General features: G+C 45.4%; 1 long non-coding RNA gene across 3 annotated transcripts; it reads right to left on the reverse strand.

Annotated features, from left to right (window-relative positions):
* Positions 1 to 8,465: 8,465 nt before the first annotated feature.
* Positions 8,466 to 10,654, reverse strand: LOC133732730 (uncharacterized). Of its 3 annotated transcripts, XR_009857295.1 has the most exons (3): positions 10,514 to 10,654; positions 10,325 to 10,362; positions 8,466 to 10,118 (listed from the first exon to the last, which is right to left on the reverse strand). It is a non-coding gene; the product is annotated as an uncharacterized LOC133732730 (long non-coding RNA). The 3 variants fall into 3 exon arrangements; XR_009857296.1 differs by having other exon boundaries at positions 8,466 to 9,881; positions 10,325 to 10,654; XR_009857294.1 differs by having other exon boundaries at positions 10,325 to 10,654.

Raw genomic sequence — 10,654 nt, forward strand, 5'->3', positions numbered from 1 at the left:
CCTCACCCTCCAGCCTCTTCACCTCAGCTAGTCTGGCGGCACACTCCCACTGCAAGATCTCAGTCTTCTTATCCTTGGCAGCCATCCGATCCTGCAGCAGGGATATGTCTTGCTCCAGCTTGCAGACATTGTTATTCCGCTCCAAGTCCCGCTCGACGGCGACTGCCAGCTTACCACGAGCATCCGCAGCATCGCAATCAGCCTTGTTCAGGCACCGCTCCGTGTCCGCTAGCCTATCCTTAGCCTCCCCCAGCTCTCTCGGGAGACCCTGGATCTCCTCCCTAAGCTGCAGCTCAACCCGGGGCTGTTTCGACCCCGCCAGGAACACCTCGTTCAGTCCAACCGACAGATGGCCAAAGGCCGAACTGAATGGCGACTGGTCAACCGCGGTTGGGCGAGCGATCCCCACTAGGCCGCCAAACCCGAGCTGCTCACAGAGGTGATAAAGAAATTCTCGCTCATCTTCGGTCATGAACTATGCGTATGTGGCAAACGAGTCTAGATAGCTCGCTGGCACCTTCCTCTCAACAACCACCGGCGCCTTGGGTGGAACCTGTCGAGCCTTCTTCTGCTGGCGGGCCCCGATGGTCTCCACATTGTCCCCTTTTTCCTCGTCAACGGGGTCATTTTGGCGGCGCCTTCGCTGAAGCACCCTTGTGTTTTCAACAAGAGCAGGCCTTGAGCCATTCGGCGGCGGTTCCAACCCCGCAATAGTGGCAGTCCCCGCCGGCTGCACCACTTTCTCCTTGTGTCCCCCCCGCCGAACAGCGGCCACTCTTTCTTTTTGTGGTGCGGTCGCGGCAGGACCCTTGTTCCTGCCTACAGCCCCACCGCCCACGCCAGTCCCCGCCTGAACGATAGGCGAACCGTCGCTGCCAAGGTAGGAGTGGTGCGGCATAGGTAGCACCACAGGGACTTCGGACTGGCTTAGCGCCAGTGTGTCCGGATTAACGACTGTCTGCTGAGCCACCAGCTCGGAGGCATACATACTCTCCAAGAAGTTGTCGATTTCAGTACGATCCATGGCTTTGGCGAAAGCGTCGCAACTCGCTTTGTTACCAGGAGGAGATTCTACAAAAAAAGACGAAGCGACTTAGACTGAGACAAACTGAACGAAGGCACAGTATGGAGGAGATTGATTACCAATGGCACGCGTCAATTGTTGATCTACCAACAACTCCCAACCAGTGAGGAGACGAAGGTCTAACAGGTTGCGATTCTGCCAACAGCCTCTGATACGTGCCACACGACACTCCTCTTCACGAGTCAGATTATAGCGCAGGCCCGCTACAAAAAAAAGAGGTGATCGTTAGTACAGAGTACAAGAACAATAAAAAAAAATTAAAAAAAAAAAAAAAAGGTTAACCGCCAATTCTGGCCGGCGGACACCGACAAACAACCTCAGATAGGCTGAAACTCCGACTTAATCCTAAACGTCGGCTCCCCCTCATTGGACCCCTCTTGGTATTCCTATCCCGCCGTGGCAACACAGAAGGTACCCCGCCAGTAAGACATGGAGTCCTTTAGGTTCTCGATCAGCTTGGGCTCCCCCTAGCGGCGGCTCAAGTTCACCTGCCCTCTACAACCTTGGCGCTTCATATACACCAGCTCGTAGAAGTGTAGCACCTCCGCCACAGTTGGTCCCTCGCAGCTGGACAAGCGTCATAGCGAGTTCAGCGCCATCATCAACCGCCACATGTTGGGGCATATCTGCCCAAAGGCGAGGCCAAACTCGCACACCAGGATTTGGAGATTTGGCAGTAGCGGGAATGTCACTCCTTGGCGGAAGATCGCCTCGTGCACGGCGGCAAACCCCGCTGGAAGAATCAAGGCCTTCTCGTCCACCGTCAGCGGACACAGCTTAATCACGCCTGGCAACCGATACATCCGCTTTAACCGGTTGACGGCGGCAACAGTCATCCGCTTCAACAGGGTTGCCGTCGGGAAGGACCCACACTGACTTGGTATCCTCCCCCGTCAGCGGAGCCACTGGCGGCGCTGTTACTTGCTAGCCGCTCGTCATGCCTATTTTGGGCAGCGGCAGACTCCCCTGCCCTAGAGCTCTCTGGACGTGAAGCACGACCCATAGCTACTTCCCAGGGTATGGTTTGTAGTGGCTCAACCTCTAACGGTTCTGGCAGTGAGGTTCCTGCACGGGCAGACGGACGCAACGAGTCAATAAAAGTTCTATCCGCCACGTTGAACGACACGTCAGACACGGAGTTCTCACTGCTCGAAATCTCTACGACGTTAGCCATCCCAAACCCTAAAACCCAAATCAGTCAGTTCACACAAGATCTAACCTATCCCTATTTCAGTTATACCCAAGAACATCAAGAACCGTTACCCAGAAAATGCCAAAACAAGATTAAGCACACTCAACCCAGATTCGACCATCTAGAAAATCCCTAAGCTCCAACTCTCTGCCAAACACCATAAACCTACCCCCAAACTTCACTTTACACCCTCGGAACACACCGGGGGAGAACAGATCATACCTCAAAACAAAAACAACAAAACCCAGAAACTGGCAGTAAACAACACAGATCTAATAAAACAGGAATGGGATTCGAGATACCAACCTCAACACAAACTCTGGTCTGATCGAGAGCGCTTGTCTTCACCGGTAAGGATTTCGTCCCCCCAGGTTCGATAACTCCACAGAGTCGTGGTAGTTCTCTTCACAAATCACAGACGAACAGAGCTTGAAGACGACGACTCAGGTTTGAAGTTTTCACAAAAGTGTCAAATCTCCCTAAGTTCCCCCCCTTTTATGTCAACGTCAAAGAATTCCAGGCCGTCCGCTAAAAAATGACATTACGCACCAGCCGTACACGTGTCCCACGTCTACACTTACTCTCCAGATTAACCGAGGCGACACCTCGGTTACAAAATCTATAATTACTCGCATTAATGGCGAGAAGACGGGCAGCCTGAGGAGGCAAGCCTCCATACGCTAACCCTTTAGAAGCCAGCCACGTGTCGACCACCTTCAGACAAAGCGTCTAATGGAAGTAACCACTTTGGAAGAGACCACCAATCGTCGGAGGTCTCTGCTAGCGTAACTTCTCCCTTGTCACCTTCTAAGGGACGAAGTCTCCGCTAAGCGAAACTTCGCTAGCGGAACTTTTCCCTTGTCACCTTCCAAGGAACGAAGTCTCCGCTAAGTGAAAATCCGCTAGCGGAACTTCTCCCTCGTCACCTTCTAAGGGACGAAGTCTCCACTAAGCGAAACTTCGCTAGAGGAACTTCTCCCTTGTCACCTTCCAAGGAACGAAGTCTCCGCTAGCGGAACTTCTCCCTCATCACCTTCCAAGGGACGAAGTCTCTGCTAAGCGAAACTCCGCTAGCGGAACTTCTCCCTTGTCACTTTCCAAGGAACGAAGTCTCTGCTAAGCGAAACTCCGCTAGCGGAACTTCTCCCTTGTCACCTTCCAAGGGACGAAATCTCCGCTAAGCGAAACTCCGCTAGCGGAACTTCTCCCTTATCACCCTACAAGTGAGGCAGCTTCCGCTACACGACATACCTCAAGCGGAACTCCATTTCCATCTTGCAAACTGCGTACTTTGCTGAGCACAACACCGCTCACTAAGATACCGCCAAGCACGTCCCCGTGACGCTGATTCCTGCTTACTACCAGCGGGGGGATTTCCGCCAGTGGTGGCTCCCGAGGCAACGCCTCATTCTGACGACGACCGCCACGCAGCGTTACGGTCAGATTACGTCTCTCCGGGACACGGGGACTTGTCAACAGTCTACGACGGCCCTGATCAGGCACGTTGACCCCCGTCACTTGGGTACTAAAGATTGGGCTCGCTACCCAACACCCTCTGCTCAGTGTAGCTCCCCCTCAACAAACAATTTACCGACCATCCGGAGGTCCATCTTAGCCGGGGAGTGGGGGACTCCCTGGGGGGCCTAGCAGGGGCCCACCTGAAAGGGTATAATGCATTCACTCAGTAAATCCATGGTTGACAACGCACTGACTCTAATTATGCTGTTGCAAGTCTAGCGGAAGGTAACGCTTCAAGCCGCTGAGCAACTCCCCAACCAAGATTGCCCTCCTTGACTGGGGACTTGGGGGACTTGTACATACATGTGCATTTGCAAGCATAATTAGCTATAATGAGCTACGCTCATGGTACCGCCAGAGGTACTGATTCCCACCAAAGGAGTAGCCTACGAATACACAGCCAGGCGAGCTACCGCCTGAGCCTCGGATTGCCCCCAGATCACCGCCGACGCGCCGCCACTCGCCGTGCCAAGATAGCATCAGAAGCTCCTGACGCTGGGAACTGAAGCACATCAGTCAGACATCGAAAACAAGGAGAAGATCAGCCTTTTCCATACCTATAAAAGGTTCTCTCCTCTCTCCTCATTAATTACGCATTTACTACTCATTTATTGTTATACTGTCTATATGCATCGACTGACTTAGGCATCGGAGAAGTGAAGACCGCCCAACGCGGTCTCCCTCTGACACCTTGTCTTTCATTTGACAGCTAGCGAAGATCAGCAAGTCCTCAGAGTAGCGGTCCACCCTGTTACGTCCCGAACCTAAATTCACCCGTTTACTGGTCATTTGGACGGTAAACGACAACTACTTTCACTTTTACTGTCATTTCAACACTTTTAGTGGCCCTAAAAGTCGACTTTTAGTTCGGGTCAGAATTTGAGAAAAGTTTCTTCACGGAAGTTGTAGAGGACGTTAAACCGAGCGCGTGCATATGTGGTTCGTAAAAATCGGAGCTCGTATGCGAAAGTTATAGGCGAAAAAGGAAAGTTACTGTTCAAGGTAAGTTTTTATATATAAGGAAAATCACTGTGGTAAGTTTCCAATTTTGGAAACTTACCGGACTCTCTCTCTCTCCTCTCCCCCGAACTCTCTCTTTCCTTTTCTGTCATTCGGCCTCTCCCCCGATTCCTCACCGTCCGGCCATCAACCGGCGAGCAACCGGCCACCACAGGAGCGCCTCCTTCCTCCCTGCACCCTACCGGCCTTGGGTTGTGGCGATTTGGCCCAGAAACCTCGAATTGAGGCAATATCGTTCCCGGCTACAGTTTGGAGTTTCGCCGATTTCCGGCGATTCCGGCCACCTCCGGTCACCAGACGGACATCGAAGGCTGGGTTTTTGACAATGATCATTTCCCCTAAGGTCTTGCAGTCCGATTTGCAGTGTGGAGGGAGAATTGATCGAAACCCAATTCTAGGGTTCTTGGAATTCTGGGTTTTCTTCACCGGTTCGATTCGATCATTTAAAGGTAAAATTGTGAGATGTTGTAGTTGAATGAATGGTTAGGCTTGTTGAGTAGAAGCTACTGTTCAAATTTGGTGGCCATCGGAGGTGGTGGCCGCCGGCGCATGGGCCCCACTCGCCGCCACTGTGGGTGGCGCGTGGTGGCACGTAGGGCTGACATTTAATTCCAATTTTTAGCCCATTAAATCGTATAATTTGAGTAGAGCTTGATTGTGAAGTTTGGTAAATTTTGGAGGACTTTGGAATTGTTTGTGAATTGTGAAAGTGTGGAGTTTCGGTTGTTGATTTGTGGGAATCCGGCCTTCGGATTTCCCTTATTCCGTCATGGAATACCTTAATCGACGGATTGATATAAATGATGAAGTTTGGCTTGAAGTCGAAAGGAGTTGGAGTTGCTAGTTTACGTGGGGTTTTCGGGATTTAATATAGAATCGTATTGTTTTATCGAAGTGTTGTTTACGGAATACAATTGTGTACAGGACGAGATACTGACTCATCGCTCGACGAGGATCCTTACGCTTGGATACCACGCTAGCCGTATACTGTGAGTGGACTTTTGTTTTTAAGTAAATGATGCATGCATTTATTCTTTGATTATGCTCTAATTATTTATTATTTTACATTTCGAGCATGTGATTCGATTTCGGAGATGGATTTCGTTTTATCTCATATAATTACTTTCGATAATGATTCGTTTCCGAAGTTGCTTATGATTTATAATTTTATTTGAATTATTTATTTCCGAGGTGATTTCCGGAATTTTACTTTTTAGTTATATTCCTATTCATGGATTTGAGATTTTTGGAAAGGTTTCGAAATGGGATTTCGATGGAATTATTTTCTTGTTTATTTATTTTATCCTTGGTTTTGGCATTGGGAATGCCTTAGCAATAATGTCGTTTTGAGAACTTTGTTTATTTGAAGATTTTATGGCGTGCGGGGTCACGTCATTGGAAATTCTTTTACGAGAGATGGGGAAGCCTTATGTATTTTGGATTTACTGGATTTTCGGTTATGTTTCCCTGTGCCATACTGAGGGGTGATTTTATCATGCTAGCATTGATTTTCCGCCTTTGTGGCGCGGTGATGGGATCACTGTAGCCCTTCCGCCTTTGTGGCGCAGATTACTGTCTCTGTGACAGTAATTCTGTAGCCCGGTATCCTATCGCTACACTTAGTGGCGTAAGGGTATATTACGGGAGTTATGGGAGTTTTTAGCCTGGGAGGCTATCACCCGAGCCTGGGAAGCTCACTGGTATGGCTAATGCCTTCCCCTACTCACTTTACCACTTAAGCTAGCGGGGCTAGCTCGATTTTCGTTTAACCAGCGGGGCTGGTCTTATTTTCCTTGAGTATCAGAGTTCCAACTATTTCTTTTAAATCGTATGTGACTAGCGGGGCTAGTCGGTTTTCATGAGTGGAACTCCTCTTGTTTTATTTTCGTTAATCCTTGCATGCATCGGGATTTTTTTAAAAAAAGAAATAAATGTGGGAAAGTATAAAATCCATTTGGTTTAAATTTGTTTATTTTTGTCCACTCACGCTAACGTGTTTTTCATTACTTTTCCCCTGGGCCCTTCGGTTTCAAATGCCCAGTTTTCAGTGTTGCTGCTCGGCGTTCAGGAGTGAGCCATAGTGACCGCATCCGCTTCCCTCATCATATTTTGTAGGTTATTTATTTAGCCTACTATACTCTATGTTAAACTTATATTCCTAGATTGCTCTGATTACTAAGGGATATGTGACCCAAACTTGTATGAATTATATTTGAGGTCTATGACTTAACTTTGGTGATTGTAGTAACTTGTACCTTTCGGAGATTATGTATGATGTTGTTAGCTTTGTGATGAGATTGGTGGATTTTGGGAGCAGGGTGGCTCCAGGAGTTGTGGTTGGATTATTAGAAGTGAATTTTGTTTTCCGCAGGGTTTTGGGTTATCCATTTTTAAGGGAGGTTATGCCGAAATTTTTGGTAAATCTCCTTTAAAGGTGGGTCCCGCAGGGCCACTTCGGATTCCAGGGTGGAATTCGGGGTGGGTCTTGTCACACCCACCAGACCCGCGTTAAACGAAGGTTCGGCTACCGCTGGACTTTGAGCATTAACACTACGGTTCCGTGCACACCTATCTTGGCGATTTCCTTCCTCGTTGGGGTGAGAATATGGACCAGAACGTCCAGAATAATCCCTTTCCTTTGGGTTTCGCTCCTGTCGCCCCCCCTTAGGGGCGCGACTATAATTAGACTCCGGAATTGGCTTTTTTCCCACGGGTCTAGAGTTATAGTTCTTCACAAGTATGTTGTCATGCTTTTCAGCTACGTTCATGGCTCCAATAAGCTCATGAAATCTTGTGATGCATCCAACATTGACATCAATCCGATAGTTCTTGGCTATCATCAATGCAGAAACGGGGAAGGTAGAGAGAGTCTTCTCATCAACATCGTATCAGTGATTTTCTACCCACAGAATTCCATCAAATACTTGATACGAAGTGCTTCCGAATTGTAGTCAAGTACAGACTTGAAATCACAGAAGCGGAGGCTATGCCATCTCACTTTTAAATTAGGAAGCAGGGAGTCATGAACGTTGCCAAAACGCTGCTCGAGTTCTACCCATAGTTTTCTGGGGTCTTCCTCATTGAGCACTAGTACAATATTCTAAATAGATAGCGGTTACGCACCGTTGTCTGCAAAAATATATATTCGTTGTCTAGGTGAGTGTTGTCTTTTTATGTTTCACTCCACAACGGTACTTAACTGATGTCTAACATAATAAAGCACAACAGTTTTTAGTTAGAAATCGTTGTAGTTATACATAGCAAATACCGTTAGCACTAAATACACCATTGTGTATTTAATTATTCAATAATGGTTTTTACTTAGAAATCGATGTGGTAATATAATTTATACATTACTTTTGGCCTTCAACAATTTTAGAACACAACGGTTCTTAACGAAAAAAATGTTGGCTTGAAGGATTCTATACATCAGTTTTTAGTTAAAAAATATTTTCCAACTTCATTACACAACAGTTTCGAGTCAAAAACATTGGTTTTGAGGAGCTATTGCATCGGTTTCTAAATTCACAACGTTATAGGTGACAAGGGAGATAGTAAATTTTACAATGATTTCTAGGATAAATTCATTATCTACTAGCCAAACAGACGACAATTTTTTTCAACCATAATCTAGTGCATCAATTTAGGAAATTGAAATAAAATTGCAATATATTAATAGAGAACTACTTCAAGTAATCACATTTACAATGCTTTCACAGTTGAAATTTATTGAGTGAATGACTTTGCAAACATTCTGCCATAAAGATTCTCATGCAGTTCTAGTAACAAAAAGAAATAAAAAACTATTCCCAATCATATCAGACCTAAGCCACAAGAGTGCTGGCGGTGGTACATACATATTCCCAAACAGGGAGCGTTGAAGAGAGTCACTCCTTGCAATTGGAAATTTTGAACCGACACAAAAAATAGAGTGAATCATGAATTGGCTTGTTTGACATGGATATGTCATGCCTTGCTTGACATTGCTAATTCACACACAACATCCATAGATCTGCCGTATGTAAGAAAATACAGTTACCTGCAATGAGAGTGGTGCAACCGGGTTAACTTTTCTATACAACCTATCCCCACAGATTACGGACTACATGGCTAGCCTCTGAATGATCCACCGGTCTCTGGGTCTAGCGTAGGGAGTGGTAACAAATAAAAGCATAAAGACGAGCTCTTATTACATATAGATTAGAGCCATCTGTTTGCCCTGCAATTCTGGAAATGTTGCTTCCAACCAAAAAATAACCAGATTTGAATTACTAACAGCCGTTGAGTTGAGCGACTTTAGGCCAAAAGTCTGGGCATCATTATATATATCTACTATCGATTTCTAGTTATAGACACTGTTGCAAAATAAAACACTCCAATATAAATATCAGTTAACATGTGATTCGGAACCTCATAAATTACAACAAAACATCAAAACATCTTACTCACACAGACAAAAGACATAGGTGAAGAGAAAATTGGCCAAATTGCTTTGATTGATCTGTTTATAAGACCATCTAATCTGTCAAATATATATATTCACACACACAGAGGCAGATTTAGAGGGACAAAATCCAAAAACTAAAAAATAAATAAATTAGGACTAGAATGCAAAAGGGCCTGACATGAGGAATAAATTACCTTTCAAATGAAACAATTGGACAAAGGATGTACATTGAACTATCGCTGAATAAAATGAAAACCTGAGCAGCATAAGCCATAAGCATTGAGTAAATGATAAAACATTTAAAAGGTGAAAGAAAAAATCCAAATTGACTAATAAAATGAAATGGAAACATATTAGAAGATGAACAGGCATCATAAATGGGCATCACTGACAAGTCAGTTGAACTGATGCATCTTAGTTTAGTAACAAAATGACTACCAGCTTGCAATTTGCAAATGGAGCTCTTCTGGTCTAAGTAGAGGATACTGTTGGCTGGCCTCTGGAACATCTATCTATGTTGGAGTCAGCTCCTCTCCAGCAAAGAAATACCGAGTGCAACAAACCTGGTGTGAGAATCAGAGGCATAATGCTTGTCTGCTTTAACAAATCATGTAGCTTTTCTGGTGAGAAACAGTTACCCCTGATATCATTGTTGGGTGTGCAATAATATAAACTCAAAAGAAATCTAGCTTTCAACAACACCACCACCTAAAACCTGATGTAAAGATTGCAACTTTCACACCCAAAATGCTCAATTTCCAGCACCCAATTAAACAGAAAGCTGAAAGATACTGCTTTCCCACCCAATTAAAATTTGAAGGGTTCTATGAGGCATTTCATCGAACAGGTGGTGTGCACTAGAAAAAAAAAAAGAAAACCGTCAAGTTCAGTTCTTTCTAGATTATGCATTAAGCCAAGATCAATTCTAGTTTGCTAACAAAGATACCATTCCTCGACACACACATAGATATGACCCAATTTATATGTAATTTAATTCTAGAAACTGCAAATTTCCAAATGAATCAAAATTCAATTAATCAAGCCATATGAAAATGATTATTACCAGATATGACCCAAATCCAATGAGACTAAGCTGCAATACTGTAACCAGAAAACAAAAATTAGCAGATCAAAACTGAAAAAATAGACTGAAATTCTACCAACATGAAAAACCCTAATTCGAGATTTAGGGTACTAAACGAGGATAAGGGAAACTAAGGAGATGGATGAGAGGGATTAATGACAGAGATACCGCTGCTGGGACGTAATGGTGTTCGGAGTTTCTTATGGGGCAGTCGCATTGCTGTGAGTCGAATATTGTTGAAGAACTGAAACAGAGAGCTTTTTTTTTCCCTTAAGAGGCTAGTTATATGTGAGATCTATCTCAATTGTT

The sequence above is a fragment of the Rosa rugosa genome, chromosome 2 (genome assembly GCF_958449725.1).
Source record: "Rosa rugosa chromosome 2, drRosRugo1.1, whole genome shotgun sequence".
Lineage (NCBI taxonomy): Eukaryota > Viridiplantae > Streptophyta > Magnoliopsida > Rosales > Rosaceae > Rosa > Rosa rugosa.